This window comes from Salvelinus sp. IW2-2015, unplaced genomic scaffold, assembly GCF_002910315.2.
Source record: "Salvelinus sp. IW2-2015 unplaced genomic scaffold, ASM291031v2 Un_scaffold649, whole genome shotgun sequence".
In the NCBI taxonomy this organism is placed as follows: Eukaryota; Metazoa; Chordata; class Actinopteri; order Salmoniformes; family Salmonidae; genus Salvelinus; species Salvelinus sp. IW2-2015.
The window spans coordinates 315,386-332,809 of NW_019942589.1; the positions used below are offsets into that span (position 1 = coordinate 315,386).

Below are 17,424 nucleotides of genomic sequence, written 5' to 3' on the forward strand. Positions count from 1 at the left end.
AGTTGGACCATTGGAAGTGTCTATTTCTTCTGCATCCGAAGATACCAATTCTTAATCAGAGAGGTTGCCTTAATCGACATCCACATCATCGGTGCCCGGGGAGCAGTTGTTGTTGGGGGTGCCTTGCTCGTTAGTCTTTGATTAACGGGGGCTGAACTAGAGCAGTGTTTGTGAGACAAGGGTGGATCCTTAAGGGGACCGGGGCCMMGTCTTTTTACAAAAWCYTCTGTGGAGTCCTAATGGTTTGAGCTACTAACTATTAAAAGCTATCTACTCTGATACTCTCACAAACATGCACATGTAACATGTTTTGCTTTATGACGCTCACAAGCTACACATGAGTTGTTAGAAGGAAAGGGGGTCTTCTACATAGAATATCATAGGAAATGCCATGACATAGTGTCTATAATACTGTAATAAGGTCACATAGTTGCTGTCAAAAACTCCAAACTCTACACAGTTGTCACTGACTAGTTGGATATTAATTTGCCYCTGAGACAAATGAATGCAACTTTTTATTTCAAATTGTTTTGTGTTCTACTTGTAGCCCTGGTTGTCCTGCAAATACAATGCTAAAACACTTAATTGTGAGGCTAATTATAGGGGCTGGACATGCAGATAAATGAAAGTCAGATAAATGGAAAGCCAATTTTTCCTGGGGCCTCAGGGCTGATAGGGTTAATTGATCAATCAAGTACAAGGGAGGAGCYAAAACCCGCAGACACTCGGCCCTCCATGGAATGATTTTGACACCTGTGCATTACAGACATTAAATCAACAGTATAGTGTTCCAATATGCAGGCAAAATAAAACATTGCAAAATACAGACAAAACTTAAAGCATTCACATCCTCTGTTTACCAGGTTGTGTTCTTATCTAGACTGCCATGATATTCAGATTCGGATTTTCGGAAGCCTTTGTTTCGGGTTATCTATTTTGTTAACCCAAGGTTGAAAACCGGACCTAATCGGACACGGCCTTCCCAAGAAGCTGTTCCAGGAAACTCCGCGACAGGGAGCTTGGTCCCGTTTCTATTCATTGCGCGAGTCATAGAACGGATGAGAGTATACAAGAGTGGGAGAGCTTGTCCCTCCGAGCCTCTCATTTTGTGGACTGGTAGGATTACAACTTGTTTCTTGTTAGTTGGCTTAGGCTATTAGTCTTCTCAAATCCTGCTTCCTGGAGAGAGTACAGTTACTGCCGCGGCTTTGTAGCATGTCCAGTGGTTATTAAGGGAAGAGAGGAAAGAAGGATGCATTTTCTTTTTTTAAATTTTTCTTTTTGCTTTTCCAATTACAACTATTCAGACAAACGTGAAGATTTAGACAACATAGGACAAGTGACAGTAATAGATGAGCGTAAAAAGAAAGAAAACTAAAACAAATTATAATTATTATACAACATACATAATAAAAATTATCTTGAGACATTGGATCATACCTGCCGTAGGCTACATATTATACATTCCGTGTGCAACATTATATAGGATATATAGAGATTACATTCCATGTGATGTTTGGGGGGAGATCTCAATAGTCACTAAAAGGTTGCCCAATTCTGTAAAATTGTATTTAACTTATTCTCAAGCGGTAAAGTAATTTTCTCAGTGGGATAAAATATAACTTGCTGTAGCACATTGCAACATGCAGGGGGAATCAATTTCATTTCAAGCGATAACATTTCTTGGCAATCGCTAGAATATTTTTGTTAGCTTTATAGGTATGTGCTTTCGCTAGATTGGTGTTAGTAAAGTTGCCAGTTAGACAGACTCCGGGTCTAAAGGGAATGCAACTCATGAATTGAGGATTATGGTATCGCATCCCTGCCAGAAACGTGGTAGTTTTGAACATTGCCAAAGTGGAATGGAGAATTGTTCCTTCATCTGAGACATTAAAACATAGGGAGGAGATTCAGGGTTTGACTTGTGCAGTCCTAGATGGGGTGATATTAGAGCTTGATGGAGGAAATTAAACTGGATCGTGTGTCTGGGAGTTCAGTGGTTGGATATAACAATCCTGCATAGGTCTCCATAGACCTCATCACGATGAATACCCAGATTTTTTCCATTATAGTCGGGGTTTATCTAGGCCAGGCAGTGTAGTTACTGACATAGAGAATCGTAAACGAAGGGAATGGTCTTGAAGCAGTGGTTGGTCTGCGGTGGAGGTTTGTTCCTAGGTTGCATCTTAGGGTAGGTTCCATTGTCCTTGAGAGACCTATAAGTTTCGTAGTTGTAGGTAGCTAAGAGAAGTCCTTGTTAAGGCAAGTGGTATTTATGTTTCAGCCTGATGAAAAGAATGAAGAATCCTCCTCGTACAATGTTCCAGAAGAGTGATCCTTATCAGACCATGGTCTAGTTACTATTCTGGAAAAACATAGGAATCAATCTATATGTTCATAAAGGGTTTTAGGGGAAGGAATCCCTCGTACCGAACAGCTCATGCAGTTTGGACATGCAGGACAGAATGTAATGATTAAAGGGTTGTCTGTGATGGTTTTTATAGATTTTGGTCCGATTGGTAAAGCAATTCTCCAAGTGTCTCATTTAACTCAAGCTTTTCAATGTTCAACATGAGGGGAGGGACCCTTATCAAACTTGAGCCAGAAACTGGACTGTGCTGGAGTAAGTTACATTCTAAATTGGGGGAGGTTTAAGCCCTTGAGTAATCCAGGGTCAGTTTATAGCAACCTAGGGGTTTTGCGTGCCAGATAAACGTCTGATATCTTGTAGCGAGAGGAAAAAGAATGCTGCGGGAACAGGGAATAGAGAGAGGAGATTCAAAACAGATATAAGAATCTGGGCAGGACATTAATTTTAATTAGCATTGATTCTCAGTAGAGTGGAGGAGGTAAGTTCCAATCATTTACAAAGGTACCTCCATTTTGCAACAAACTGCAGATTGAGTTTAATAGTATGGTTGTTCAGGTTACATCCCATTATGACCAAATATGGTGAAGCATAGGCGACATCTAAAGGAAACTTGTGGCTTGAATGGTATGATGGTCAAGACGACAATGTAAGATTTGCTTTTTATCTAATTGACTATATCAGAGAAAGAAACTATAACACTGGTAGTAGGATCTGCAAGTGAGAGAGGGAGTGTTGCTGGGTTTGTTATAGAAATCAAGATAAGTCGTCGCAAAGAGTGATAATTGGTATGGGTATGGGGGCAGCTAAAGCGCATGTTGTCAGGGGCACGTTTAATAGCCAGCCAACGGTTCGAGATGGCGAGGGAAAGAGGTGGGGGTAATTGGGGCAACCTTGTCTATTCCCTATAGAGAGGGAAAGAGGAGGAAGTATCGTTGGTAGCAATCCTAGCTTTAGGAGATTTGTAGAGTGTTTTATCAAATTTACAAACACGGTACCTAAACAAACTTTTCAAGACGCGAAAGAGTTATGGCCATTTCAACCTATCAAAGGCTTTTTCAGCATCGAGGGAGACTGACAACTAGGTATTTTGTTTTTTGTTAGCAAGGGTGAATTATATAAAAGAACCTTCTGAGATTATCTGGAGGACCAATCTATTAATTATGAAGCCAGTCTGATCTGGGTTGACAACAGGGGAAGACATGACTCCAGTCTCTTAGATAGCATCTTGGTGACAGTTTTACAATCTGTGTTAAGGAGAGAGATTGGTCTATATGAGGCGCACTTTTAGTGGATTTTTCACTTTCTTGTGGAGTTACAGTAATCACTGCTTGAGAGAAAGACTCTGGAAGCAGTTGTCTTCCCTGGCTTTTTTAAGTACCTCCTAAGTGGGGACCAACAGCTCCCTAGATTCTTTATAAACTCTGGAGGGAAGCCATCCTCCCCAGGAGATTTTTAGAAAGTAAGGGGATTTAATGGCCTCCAACAATTCAGGAACTGAGAAGTGTTCACTCAGCGCGTCGCTGTCTTGCTGACCAGGCATGGGAGGTTGAGCAGAGGAGAGAGGAGTCGATCTCTGATAGATCATCTCTTGATTGGGGAAGTGTAGAGGTCTTCATAGTATTTCTTAAAGTATTATTAATTTCAGTAGGGCGAAGATATCTCATTAGTAGAGGTTTCTATATGCATTAATTGTACTCTTCTGTTCCTCTGCTTTCAGTTGCCATGCAATACTTTGGTGAGTTCTTCTCCAAGCTCGTAATAACGCGTGTTTTGATTTAGTGGATGGCCCTCCAGCTTGATATGTGTGTTCAGAATATTATTTTTCAGTTTTTTATTTACCAAACAGCCTGTATGATCTTTAGTCGGGGCCTCTTTGGTAGGTTTTTCTCTAGCTCTAAGATTTCAGATTCAAGGGCATCTCAGTTCCGACCGTGTTTTTCTTCAGCCTTTGATATAGGAATTATCTGTCCCTCAGATAGGCCTTCAATGTTCACAGAATGAAACTGTCAGGAGCGGAGGGTTTGTTTGTCAAGTGAAATATTGATCTGCTCTTTGATGAATGCACAAAATTCAGGTTGCTTTAGAGTGTAGAATTTAGTCTCCATCTATATGCTCCATTTCCTTGGTTAGAATGGAGATTGGATAATACCAGGGGAGAATGGTCACTAAGCAATCTGGGGAGATGCTCTGACATCTAACACTCTATGAAACAGTTGTGTCGATCATTAAAAAGTTATTATTGGTGTTGGGTGTGAATAAAGAGTAGTCCTATTGTGGGTGCAACTGTTCCTGATGTCTAATAATTGAGATTTTTCATGAATGACATGGCTGGCTTTGGTAAGAAGTGAGGGTTTATCAGAGGACCTATCAAGACTGTATCTAAACAAAAATGTAATATCTCTCCACCCAGTAACCATCCTGGTGGTGCTTGAGCAACCTGAAGGAAGACATTCTGAATAACTATGGGTCATGACGTTAGGGAGCATAGATATTCATTAGGGTCCGAAGACTCTGAAAACATATGCCCTGCACCAAAACAACCTGCCAGAGGGATCAGAGATGGTGTTGTTGACGGCAGAAGGGGATGTGTTACTTATCAAAATTGCAGTTCTCTTGCTTTGGAGTTAAAAGAGGACCAAAAACTTGTCCTATACCATTCTCTCTTCAATTTCTTGTGTTCACTGGCTTGTAAGATGTGTTTCTTGTAAAAACACAATGTCAGCTTTCATTTCTTAAGGTATGTATAGACTCTCTTCCTTTTATCGGGCTGTTAAGACCTTTTACGTTGATGTGACATATTTTAGTGGATTAAGCCGTTGGGTTTAAATATGTAACTGAATGGAATCTATCATATGTAGATGTTAGGAAATGTTTTAACTTTGTTTGAACACAGAAGTGACCTATGTGTCTCTTTAGGAAGGAAACAAAACATAGAAAAAGGTGGAAAAATAAAGATCCACCCACCCGATTGTTGACAAACACAATCCAACAATCAAACATGAATACACTTGTAGGATACGTTGCTGGCTCGCTTTCCATCTTGCTCTTACTAGCTAAACCTTGGCGTAAACTAAAACCTGTGAGCTTCTAAATTGAAAACAAACGTTGTGAATAGACATTTATGGTGAATATTTACTGCCCACGGTAGGGTGCTTGAGTCTCTTTTTGGAAAGATTAACATAATGAGGGGGAAAGCAGTGGGCCTAAACCACTTATTAGCTTCGCCCAGTGATATGGACTAAAACCAAAATATACTCTCCTGTAAATGTAATAGAACTCACCCGGAAAGATACGGGTTAGTTGAAAATGTACAAATCAATTATAGCGACGGAGGATTAGCGGTTCAGTCCGGATAAGAGAAAACAAACAAACTGCTTTATCCCAAAGAGACCGTCCTGGCCAGAGTTGCTCAGTTCTTTGAGAAAAGTGTACACTTCTCCCGTGTGTTTGAAGAGATGGCTTCGGCTTTGTACTGAACTTTCATCCGCAGGGTGGATGAGGTAGCCGATGATGTTCTTCTCTTCAGTGCTTTGGCGGCAGGTCGAACTGCTTGCGACGTCTTGCGAGATCCGCGTCATATCCGGGAAAGGCTGACCTCTCTGCCATCAATGTGGTTTGTCCTCTTTGGTCTTGCGAGTTTGAGTACCTTTCTCCTGTCTTGGAAACGGAGGAACTGATCAGGACGGCCGTGGGGGTTCATCTGGCCGGGGTTTCGGCGTGATGTTTCCTGTGGGGCGTTCGATTTCCAGTGGCTTGGTGAAGTTGATTGTGCTAGGACATCCGGGATCCATTGAGTGAAGAAACGGACCGGGTCACGGCCTCGCTGTCTCTTTCAATCCACACACGGAATATTATGACGTTGCTCTGGTTCTCCACCTGATCTACCTTGTTTTGAGGTAGGCATTGTCTCTTTTGCAGTTGTATCAAGCTGGTCATGTCGAGCGATGGTGTCTTCAACTGTGTTAAATGCGCAACTCTGCCTCAGTCGTTCTCAAAAGGAGATCATTCATGGAGGATTTCAGGTCGTCAATGGAGATGGGGTTCAGCCGTTCTCTTATCGATTTTCATAGAAAGACCTTTGTTACCATCCTGAATTTCCGGGAGGAGAGTAGCCAGCATGTGGAGGCTCGCAAGAGGCCGAGAGCAACAGTCTGGAACTGTCGTTTGAGTTATGAGGGCTAATTGCTAATTCTTGCTAGCATTATCGTTATCTTGGGAATCAACAACGTTTTTGGTCGTTCTTTTGCTCTCGGTCTCGGGCGGTCCATGGCTCTTTGGGAAGGTAAGATATTGAAATTTATCAGCCGATGTTAGAATATTGTTTCAACGTTGTTATTTTAGGTAATAATAGAATAACTTTGAAGAGCTCGGTTTGTCAACGTCTGCTCAGCTCACGGCATCACGTGTCCTAAGAAGGATGCATTTTAAGAGTATTCGGACAGGGTCAAGCTATTTGTTCCAGCTCAGCAGTGAAACACCTGGGTGGAATTCACTATGAACAAACGGAGGCAAACGGGCTGAAATGGGGAGGCACCTAATAAGAAACACTAGTTTTCGTAGTAAATATTTTGCATGGTTTGCACTAATGAAGGTAAGGGGTCTTCTACGTAGAAGATCATAGAAATCCCAGGACATAGTGTCTATAATATGTTAAAGGGTCAGTCCAGGAGGACTGGAAAGTGGTGGTTTACATGTGTTTTTATATTAATTGATGACTTATGTATCGAATCAACTAACTAGTTTATTGTTACTCGATTAAATTATAATGTAACAATTAACTCATTAGGATTTGGGCACCACGGAGAAGTTGTTTACCGAGTTACATCTCCCGAATTAAACTCTAGATGATATATAAGATGTATATCGATGACAGTCGTTTATTAATCATTACCTCATATCGTCAGCCAGCTTATTGATCTTCCGTACACAAAATGTATTTAATTATTTATTTACTAACTAACAATAATACACAGGATACACCACACAGTATAGGTTATTGCATTAGAAACTTTAATACGATGGAGACAGGTCCTTGGGGCTAGCAACAACATGACTGCTTGTTTATCAAAAGAGGGAGGAGTAGAGAAGAGAAAAGGGAGAAAGAAGAGAGACACACATTATACACTTGTAATACGCTCACGGTATACCTAATACTTTGTCCAAAACCGCGCCCGTTTGGGGTAAGAATAATTTATGTATATATGTGTTTGAATGTCTTCCTTCGTTGTTTATTCTGTTGACCAGGCCTTTGTGAGGGTTCCGTTGGGTCTTTTCCACCGAGCTCTTAAGTGTAAGGCTGTGATTGTCCACAAGAGGTCACAATGTCCTTCTTAGTTGTTCGTGGCTTCAATGCCTTGTACTGTAGTCTAAAGCAGAGCAAACAGGGTGGTGTTTACATTCACTCGTTCTGGAAGAGTGGTCCTCTGAAGACAGCTAATAAGCCGTGTCGATGATCCCCAGTGGGGGGATGAGAGCAGTGTAGCCGACGATGGTTTGAAGAGAGTAACAGGATGGTCCTACTTAAATTCACTTTCATAGATAAAGTACTTAGAACAGCTACTCAGCCGTAACATTGATTGTTAGAGAGGCTACTTGTCATCTTCACCTCGTGTTGATTTTCAGGGTTGTAACCAATGTAGGCCTAAGCTGCAGCTTGAGTCCTTCGGGTCTGATATGTTAATTATCAACTCATCCTTTATACACTCTGGTAAAAAGGGGCTGTTCCATCATGCTGACACGCTCTCTGAGCTCCCTTGGTGGTGGCTACTTACTGGGGCAAAGTATCATCAAAAKTATGATCTCGATAGAAAACTAAAATCATTGTCACAATGWTAAAATATAAAATTGTCACAAAACCCCCACATCAATCCCTCCTTCTACCAGACACCTCTGCGGGTGAGAGGGGTCTGGTAGAAGTTGATCCATTGTAAACCTGATTTTTGGATCCTCACAGGAGAGTCATGACACAGCTAACTAACAAAATGTTATCTGCTGCTTCCTCCTCTGTCATCTCTCCCTCCTCTCTCTGAAACCTTCCTTAGTCGRCTGGGGAGTGGACTGGCCATCTTCTGCCCTAGTGGAGGCAGTAACAGGAAGAACTACTCCTATAGCAATGACGAGGTGCGGCAGACCGACCGGGATAATCAGAGGCTGCTGCGCCAGCTGTCGCGCCCCTCGACCCACTTGCGACCAGGCAGCACAGGGGGCACCAGCACCACCAGTAGCTCCCGGAGGAGATCCAATGGAGGAGGGAGCCCGCCCCCTGTCCGCCTCTACCACAGTGCCCTCAACAGGCAGCATGAGCAGCAGAGCATCGAGAAGGAGAACCTGGTGTGTGTTCTTCTCTTTTTGTGTGTTTAACTTATCTTTTGTCATTGGGTGTTTGGCTTTATTGTTTCAARGTTACATTGCGTTTATTGGGATTTTTGTTTATTTCAAGRTCAAATGAGTCAAGACTTGCTTCAAAGTGGATGTACAGTGCCGTGAWAATGTATTTGCCCCTTTTCTGATTTTCTCTWTTTTTGCAGCTAAAAGGGGCACAACCAGTTTTTGAGTGTAAGGGGGCAATTACTTTTTCACACAGGGACATTGGGTGTTGCGTAACTTTGTTTATGAAATTYATGAAATAGGTATGTAATTGTTGTGTTATTTGTTCACTCAAGTTCCRTTTATCTAATATTAGGTTTTGGTTGAAGATCTGATAACATTCCGTATCAAACATATGCAACAGTAGAGAAAATTAGAAAGTGGGCAAATACTTTTTCACAATACTGTAGCTTGAAAAAGTAACCCTTTACTGCCTAGAACTCTTCCATGTTATGTACAGACTAAAAGTTATAATGTCNGAAAATTAGAAAGTGGGCAAATACTTTTTCACAATACTGTAGCTTGAAAAAGTAACCCTTTACTGCCTAGAACTCTTCCATGTTATGTACAGACTAAAAGTTATAATGTCCTTAAATGAGGCCTTGCTGGCTAAACCCAAAGTCCCAGACAATCCTCCAAAGGTCAATATTTATGTGAATTTTCAGGAAAACATATGTAATGGACATTTCYGTTCCATTTTCACACAAACTGCTGTCTGCACACACACTTTTAGTCCAAAAACTATAATCATCTACCTGTGAGGCAGTGGAGGCTCATCAGAGGAGGAAGGGGAGGACCATCCTCCTCAGTGAATTTCATTWAAAWAAAAAAAAGTAAAACTTTTAAAAAGTTATTCTTTTTAGATAAAACTATACCAAATATAATCATGTCACAAAATAATTGATTAAAACACACACATGGTGTAGCTGACATGTTGTCCACCCAATCAAAGGATCAGAGAATGAATCTAGTACTGAAAGTATAAGCTACAGCTAGCTAGCACTGCAGTGCAGAAAATGTGGTGAGTAGTTGACTCAAAGAGAGAGAAAGACAATAGTTGAACAGTTTTGAACAAATACATTTCTTCCAACCTGAAGGAGAAGCATYAGAGAAATATACAGTGCATTTGGAAAGTATTCAGACCCCTTAACCTTTTCCACATTTTYTTACGTTACAGCCTTWTTCTAAAATGTATTAAATTATTGTTTTCCCCTCATCAATCTACACACAATCCCCCATAATGACAAAGCGAAAACAGGTTTTTCAAAATGTTTGCAAATTTATTACAAATTWAAAAAACAGATACATTTGATGAAACCAAGGTTGAACTCTTTGGCCTGAATGCCAAGTGTCACGTCTGGAGGAAACCTGGCACCATCTACACAGTAAAGCATGGTGGTGGCAGCATCATGCTGTGGGGATGTTTTTCAGCTGTGGGGATGTTTTTCAGCAGCACAGATTGGGAGACTAGTCAGGATCGAGGCAAAGATGAAGCGGAGCAAGGACAGAGAGATCCTTGATGAAAACCCTAGCTCCAGGCACTCAGGACCTCAAGACTGCGGGCGAAGGTTTCGCCTTCCACAGGACAACGAACCTAAGCACAATCAGCCAAGATAATACAGGAGTGGCTTCGGACAAGTCTTTGAATGTCCTGAGTGGCCAACCACGCCAGAGCCCGACTGATCTTTGGAGAGCTCCGATCTAACATCTTTTGAGAGAACCTGAAATTAGCTGTGCAATGCAACGCTGCCCGCATCCAAATCTTGACAGACTTGAAAGGATCTGGCAGAGAATCATGGAGAGAAAAAACTCCCCAAATTACAGGTGTTATTTTTGTTTTATTTATTTATTAACTAGGCAAGTCAATTAAGAACAAATCTATTTTACAATGAACGGCCTATCCCGGCCTAAACAGGACGACGGTTGCCAAATTGGTGCGCCGCCTATGGGACTCCCATCACGGACGGATGTGATTAAGTGTCTTGGATTCGAACCAGGGACTGTTAGTGACAAGCCTTAGACCGCTGCGTCGCACTCAGGAGCCCTAAAAGTGCCAAGCTTGTAGTGTAATACCCAAGAAGACTCGAGGCTGTAATCGCTTCCAAAGGTGCCTTCAACACACAGTACTGAGTAAAAGGATCTGAATACTTATGTACATGTGATATTTCAGTTTTTATTTGTAAATTAATTTAGCTAAAATTTGTAAAAACCTGTTTTTGCTTGTCATTATGGGGTATTGTGTGTAGATTGATGAGGGGAAAAAACGATTTAATCAAATTTAGAATAAGGCTGTAACCTAACAAAATGTGGAAAAAYTCAAGGGGTCTCAATKKTTTCTGAAYGCACTGAATGTTGTGTTTTATTAGATCGTTGAGAAATATATGTATTTAGCCAAATATACATATCAGAWTTTAGCCTTACTCAAGTCTCTTTCTAAATGTTATACTATACTTTTAACAACAACAGTTAGTCAAAAGAGTAACTAAGATAATTTTGTCTTCCAGTATGATATTTTCCTTTGTACATTTTCCTGTATCACCATTTAAAAAAAAAAAAAGTACGACTCTGGTGGGACTCGAACCCACAACCTTTGAATCACCTCACATTCACAAGCCTAGAAGTCCAATGCGCTATCCATTGCGCCACAGAGCCACCTGTTGCATGTGTGTGAAACTGAATCTTTTGAATTGTGTGTGTGTGTGTGCGTGCGTGCGTGCGTGCGTGCGTGCGTGCGTGCGTGCGTGCGCAAGGAGCGAGAGAAGGGAGAATTGCCAGGGGTGTGTCTGAGAGCACATGCCGGTCAGTGAAACCAGACACGGTATAGCCACAGAGAGACAGTAGCAGGTGGCAGTAGACACAACAGTGGTGGCAGCTCAGATTAACATTATTTAAAATTCAAGGCCAACCCCAACCTCTACTCCAACAGCCCGGTACTATGAGAGATAATGGTTTGAACCACTGTAAATGTTTAATGTAATGGTTGTATGGCACAGATTACTATATTTAAAATAGGTCACGCCTATTCCTTCCTAGCACTCATACAATTTTTGGGTTGGATCTTGTCTTAAACTGGTTGAGCTACTGCTTTCCAAACTTTATTTCAAGTATGGAAATATTAAACACAAATATGCACTGAGATAAAGGCATTCCATTGAAATAATCATGGCTGAGGTGGTCACCGGTGTTAGCAGTTGATGTTAATCTTTAATAACACAGACCCCAAAGCAAATCAGGGTGAGGAAAATASGTTTATTCGAAGAGGACAAATCATATGGGGAGGTAACGTAAACTAACTCACTTTTGTACATAGTGCTGGTCCGTACAATTTACCTTATTTTAGCGCCCAGAAACGTAATACTTCCAGATCAACTGTAATATCAATACCATTGTGAAGCACAATTTCTCCCCTTTCCAACAAAATGAATGACGAGYCCTTCATGATGCCCATCTCTGCATGATTCAAGAAGGCAATGAGCTCCGTCTGGTCTTTTTAAAAATGGCGGGTGGGGAAGCGAAACCTATTGCGTGATAGTGAGAAGGAGAGATGTTGTGTGAGGAAACGGCTTTTTTTCACTTGATCTGTCCAACTTATCACCTTATCGCCTCTAAAATGTAAATAAAACACTAAAGAGTTTATATAATGTGTCATTACATACCTATTTGAAGGCTTGTGTCGAATTGAATCGGGTTTTAGGGCGGTGCTAAAGTGATCTTCAGAAGTAAACAGCGGCTTTTGAGAGTCYTGATAGCTTCCAGTGATGACGCAAAAAATGACTAGGTTACCCCTTACTCTGTCCCCTTTCTTGTTTTTAAACGGTGAGAGAAGTGCTACACCTGGTGGAGAGAGGCTGTAAGACAGAATTAGTTGCTTTATGCGTGCTGTACGTTACGCCATGGCACGTCACGATGTAAAGTACAGCGTCGAAGGGGTCAACTTTTCACCAATACTATAGAGCCATTACCATGTCAATCAACGCAATAATAGAAACGTAGTTCACACCCCAGATTTTGATGTCAACATTCCCATTTAGTTTTCTTTGCAGCCTCGTTTGAATGTCGCGGTTGCGCACATTTGTACGGAATGGGGTTAGCTTACATTAGATGGTCATTCTCCCCTGTCCTCAGTGATGCTCTCCCAGTTATTCTCTCCTGTGATTATCTCCCCAGAACAAAGGGACAGGATCTAGTTTTATAACCCAGCCCTAGCCTGTAGTTGACCAATTAGAATTCCTTGCAGTACAGCTGGGCCAATGGCCAAATAACAAGTATCCTATTTCAGGCTCACTGTATAGACAAATTCCTCCCAAGTAAAAACCTATCTAGTAAACTTCACATAGGGTGACGTGTCGACGCAGAAAGAGGCATCTTTACAATTGCACTGTTCGACACCCCCATATGGATGTGATATAATTGATGGATTTTAAATTAACCTCAAGTATTGGGAACAGCATAGTCTCTCTTGACTCTAGCACTGCTTTTAAATTGATAGTTAAGCTATTTTACATTTTTAGATACAGTGCATTGAGAAAGTATTAATACCCCTTGACTTATTCCACATTTTGTTGTGTTACAGTTTGAATTCAAAATGTATTAAATCGGGGGGGGTTTCTCACCCATCTACGCACAATACCCCATAATGACAAAGTGAAAACATGTTTTAAATTATTTTGCTAATTTATTGACATTTAAATACAAAAATATCTAATTTGCATAATTATTCACAACCCTGGGTCTTTCAGGTATCTAAYACCTTTGCACACCTGGATTGTACAATATTCGCCCATTTATTATTTTCAAAATTCTTTAAACTCTGTCAAATTGGTTCTTGATCATTGCTAGACAACCATTTTCAAGTCTTGCCATAGATTTTCCAGCAGATGTAAGTCAACTGTAATTCGGCCACTCAGGAACATAGTCAGGTCTATAAATAATTGGACAGTGACCAAGTTAATATTATTGTAGCTGTCTACCACAGCATATTGGAGTTGAAATTAAATCATGAATATGAGCTGAAAGTGCAGACTTCCAGCTTTAATTTGAGGGTATTTACATCCAAATCTGGTGAACGGTGTAGGAATTACAGCACTTTTTTAAATGTGCCCCCCCCCCCTCTTTTTTAAAGGTCCAAAAGTAATTTGACAATTGGCTGCTCAGCTGTTCTGTGGCCAGGTGTGTGTTATTCCCTCATTAGTTAATGTACAAGTAAGCAGATAAAAGGTGTAGAGATGATTTCAAGTGTGGCATTTGCCTTTGGAATCTGTGGCTGTTAACCCTCAATTTGAAGTCCAAAGAACTGTCACTGCCAYTGAAGCAAGCCATCATTAGGCTGAATAATCTAAACAAACCCATCAGAAAGATAGCAAAAACATTAGGTGTGGCCAAATAAACTATTTGGTACATTCTTAAAAAGAAAGAACGCACTGGTGAGCTCAGGAACACCAAAAGGTCCGGAAGATCACAGAAAAACAACTGTGGTGGATGACAGAATAATTATTTCCCTGGTGAAGAAAAAAACCCATCACAACAGTTGGCCAGATCAAGAACACCCTCCAGGAGGTAGGCGTATTTGTGTTTAAGGCAACAATCAAGAGAAGACTTCACCAGAGTAAATACAACAACCATTGGTAAGCCTCAAAAAGAGGAAGACCAGATCAGAGTTTGCCAAAAAACATCTTAAAAAAGCCTGTACAGTTGTCAGGATTCACCTAGCGGTCATGATTTGGGGCTGTACAGATGTTTGATGTATTAGAATAATTGATTATGCTTATGTTATATTAATAGAAGGGGAGGGGTTATAAGACTCCCTCCTTACATTTATAGGGTACTAGACTACAGATTAACAATATATATATTCATTGTAGAGGTTTAGTATTCCACAATAGTTTTTTAGTTCTCTTTCTTATAAAAAGGTCCCTCTTATAATGTGTGACTGAGACAACTCTGCAGGGGAGTGTGGGAGATAAGAGAGTACTCAGATATTCRACAATAAATCTACTTTGGGGAGGGGACATTTATTGCCTAGCTTTTAGATTAACACTGAAACTCTATGTTTGTATAGCTGTGGATGCAGGGTTTTGGTCTCAGGAGTAAAAAGGTAATGATGTAGTCAGTGACATCACTAAGGCGGGACTTCGGTTTAATAAAACAACTTGAGACCTTTTGTTTGATGRAGAACTTACTCGGAAACATGCGTGCTATGTTCCTGATTGTCAACTTCTGTCTGCACTTGCATTAATAAAGGTTTTTGAATGATTTAATTAAATATATTGTCATAATGCTAATTTCACCAATGAGCCAATGATGATACGAAAGAAACGAACCCTAACACAGTTCTGGAACAACATCCTATGGACAGATGAGGCGGCAGGTAGCTTAGTGGTTAGAGCGTTGGGCCAGTAACTGAAAGGTTGCTGGATTGAATCCCTGAGCTGACAAGGTAAACATCTGTTGTTCTGCCCCTGAACAAGGCAGTTAACCCACTGTTCCCCGGTAGGCCGTCATTGTAAATAAGAATTTGTTCTTAACTGACTTGCCTAGTTAAATAAAGATAAAATTAATGTTAAATAAAAAATWWAAAAAATTGACAAAGATCAACTTGTACCAGAATGATGGGAAGGAAGGAAGGAACTGCTCATGATCCGAAGCATACCACCTCATCTGTGAAGCTTGGTGGAGGTACTGTTATGGCATGGGCATGTATGGCTGCCAATGGAACTGGTTACCTAGTATTAATTGATGATGTGACTGCTGATAAAAGCAGCAGGCTGAATTCCTGAAGTATTTAGAGCTATATTATCTGCTCAGATTCAGCCAAGTGCTTCAAAACTCATTGGACGGTGCTTCACAGTGCAGATGGACAATGACCCGAAGCATACTGCGAAAACAACCCAATACTTTTCTAAGTCAAAGAAGTGGAATGGCCAAGTCAATCACCTGACCTGAATCCAGTTGAGCATGCATTTCACTTACTGAAGGCAAAACGCTGCAATAACAAGCAGGAACTGAAGACAGCTGCAATAAAGGCCTGACAGAGCATCACCAGGGGAAAAACCCAGCATCTGGTGATGTCTATGTCTTCCAGAATTCAGGCAGTCATTGACTGCAAAGGATTTGCAACCAAGTATTAAAACTCACAATTTAATTTATGATTAAATCAAATTAAATTGTATTTGTCACATCCGCCGAATACAGCAGGTGTAGAACTTACAGTGAAATCCTTACTTACAAGCCCTTAACCAACGATGCAGTTTTAAGAAAATACCKAAAKAAATAATAAGTAAAAAAATGTAAGAGATAAGAAAAACAAATAATGAAAGACCAGCAGTAAATAACAATAGCGGGGCTACAGGGGGTACCGGTACAGAGTCAATGTGCAGGGGCACCGGTGTCGAGGTATTTGAGATAATTATGTACATGCAGGTAGGGTTGTCAAAGTGGCTATGCATAGATAATAAGTTGAGCCCCTAAAATTGGGGGGCTATGTATAAAAATGGTTGTAATTCCTACACGGTTCGTACATACATTATGAAAAAAAACTTAAATTTAAAGATGAAAGTCTACACTTAAAGCACATCTTGTTTCCTTTCAAATCCATTGTGGTGGCGTACAGAGCCAAAATTACGCAAATTGTGTCACTGTCCTAATACTTATGGACCTGTACACTGACTTCTTGGTAAGCAACTCCAGTGTATATTTGGCCTTCTGTTTTAGGTTATTGTCCTTCTGAAAGGTGAATTAATCTCCCAGTGTCTGGAGGAAAGCAGATTGAACTAGGTTTTCCTTTAGGATTTTGCCTTTGCTTCACTCTACTCCCCAGTCCTTAAGGTTTATAAGCATACCCATAACATGATGGAGCCACCACTATGCTTAAAAATATGGAGAGTGGTATTCAGTAATGTGTTGTATTGGTGTGGGGTGGCAGGTAGCCTAGTGGTTAGAGTGTTGGGCCAGTAACTGAAAGGTTGCTAGATCGAATCCCTGAGCTGACAAGGTAAAAATCGGTCGCTCTGCCCCTGAACAAGGCAGTTCACCCACTGTTCCCCGCTAGGCCATCATAGTAAATACGAATTTAACTGACTTGCCTAGTTAAATAAAGGTTAAATTTAAACATTTTTTATTGGATTTGTCCCAAACATAGCACCCTGGTATTTGGGCAAAATGTTAAATCACTTTGACAATTGTTTTGGAGTATTACTTTGTAGCGGTATTAATTAGAGAAAGGTAAAGAAGATTTTGTTCGGGCGCCAGGCAGGTATTAACCCTGCCGAAAGGAAAATAGTAGAACAGCGAGAGTACCACTACCAGACCCACACACATCAACAGAAGAGACTGCCTAGAGTGTAGCTTGTTGACCAGATAGCCAGCGGATAGAAAAAAGAATACACACCCTATAGATCCCACATCACATCACAGTCCTTCCACAATTCTTGGTAACCCCACCAAGCATACCTCATATAACAATAATGGCAGAGCAAATAAACAGCAACTTCATACAATAACGAATGAAACCAGTCATCACACAGAGGATTTGCAAGAGTTTGTATTCTCTTCCAGGGAAGGAGTGCAGAGGGTATGAATGTGTGGTGTTTGTTGATCCATCCACAGTTTTCTCCTGTCACAGCCATTCAACTCCAACTGTTTTAAAGTCATCATTGGCCTGGTTTCCTTCCTCAATGCTTTCCTTCCTC

The 17,424-nt window shown here is 40.8% G+C and overlaps 1 non-coding gene and 1 pseudogene across 1 annotated transcript; one reads left to right on the forward strand and one right to left on the reverse strand.

Moving 5' to 3' along the window:
• LOC139023976 (uncharacterized) overlaps positions 1-17,424 on the forward strand; it is a 35,853-nt pseudogene that overhangs the window by 6,161 nt on the left and 12,268 nt on the right.
• Positions 11,298-11,389, reverse strand: trnar-ucu (transfer RNA arginine (anticodon UCU)). Its single transcript is given in 2 exon segments — positions 11,298-11,333; positions 11,353-11,389. It is a non-coding gene; the product is annotated as a tRNA-Arg (tRNA).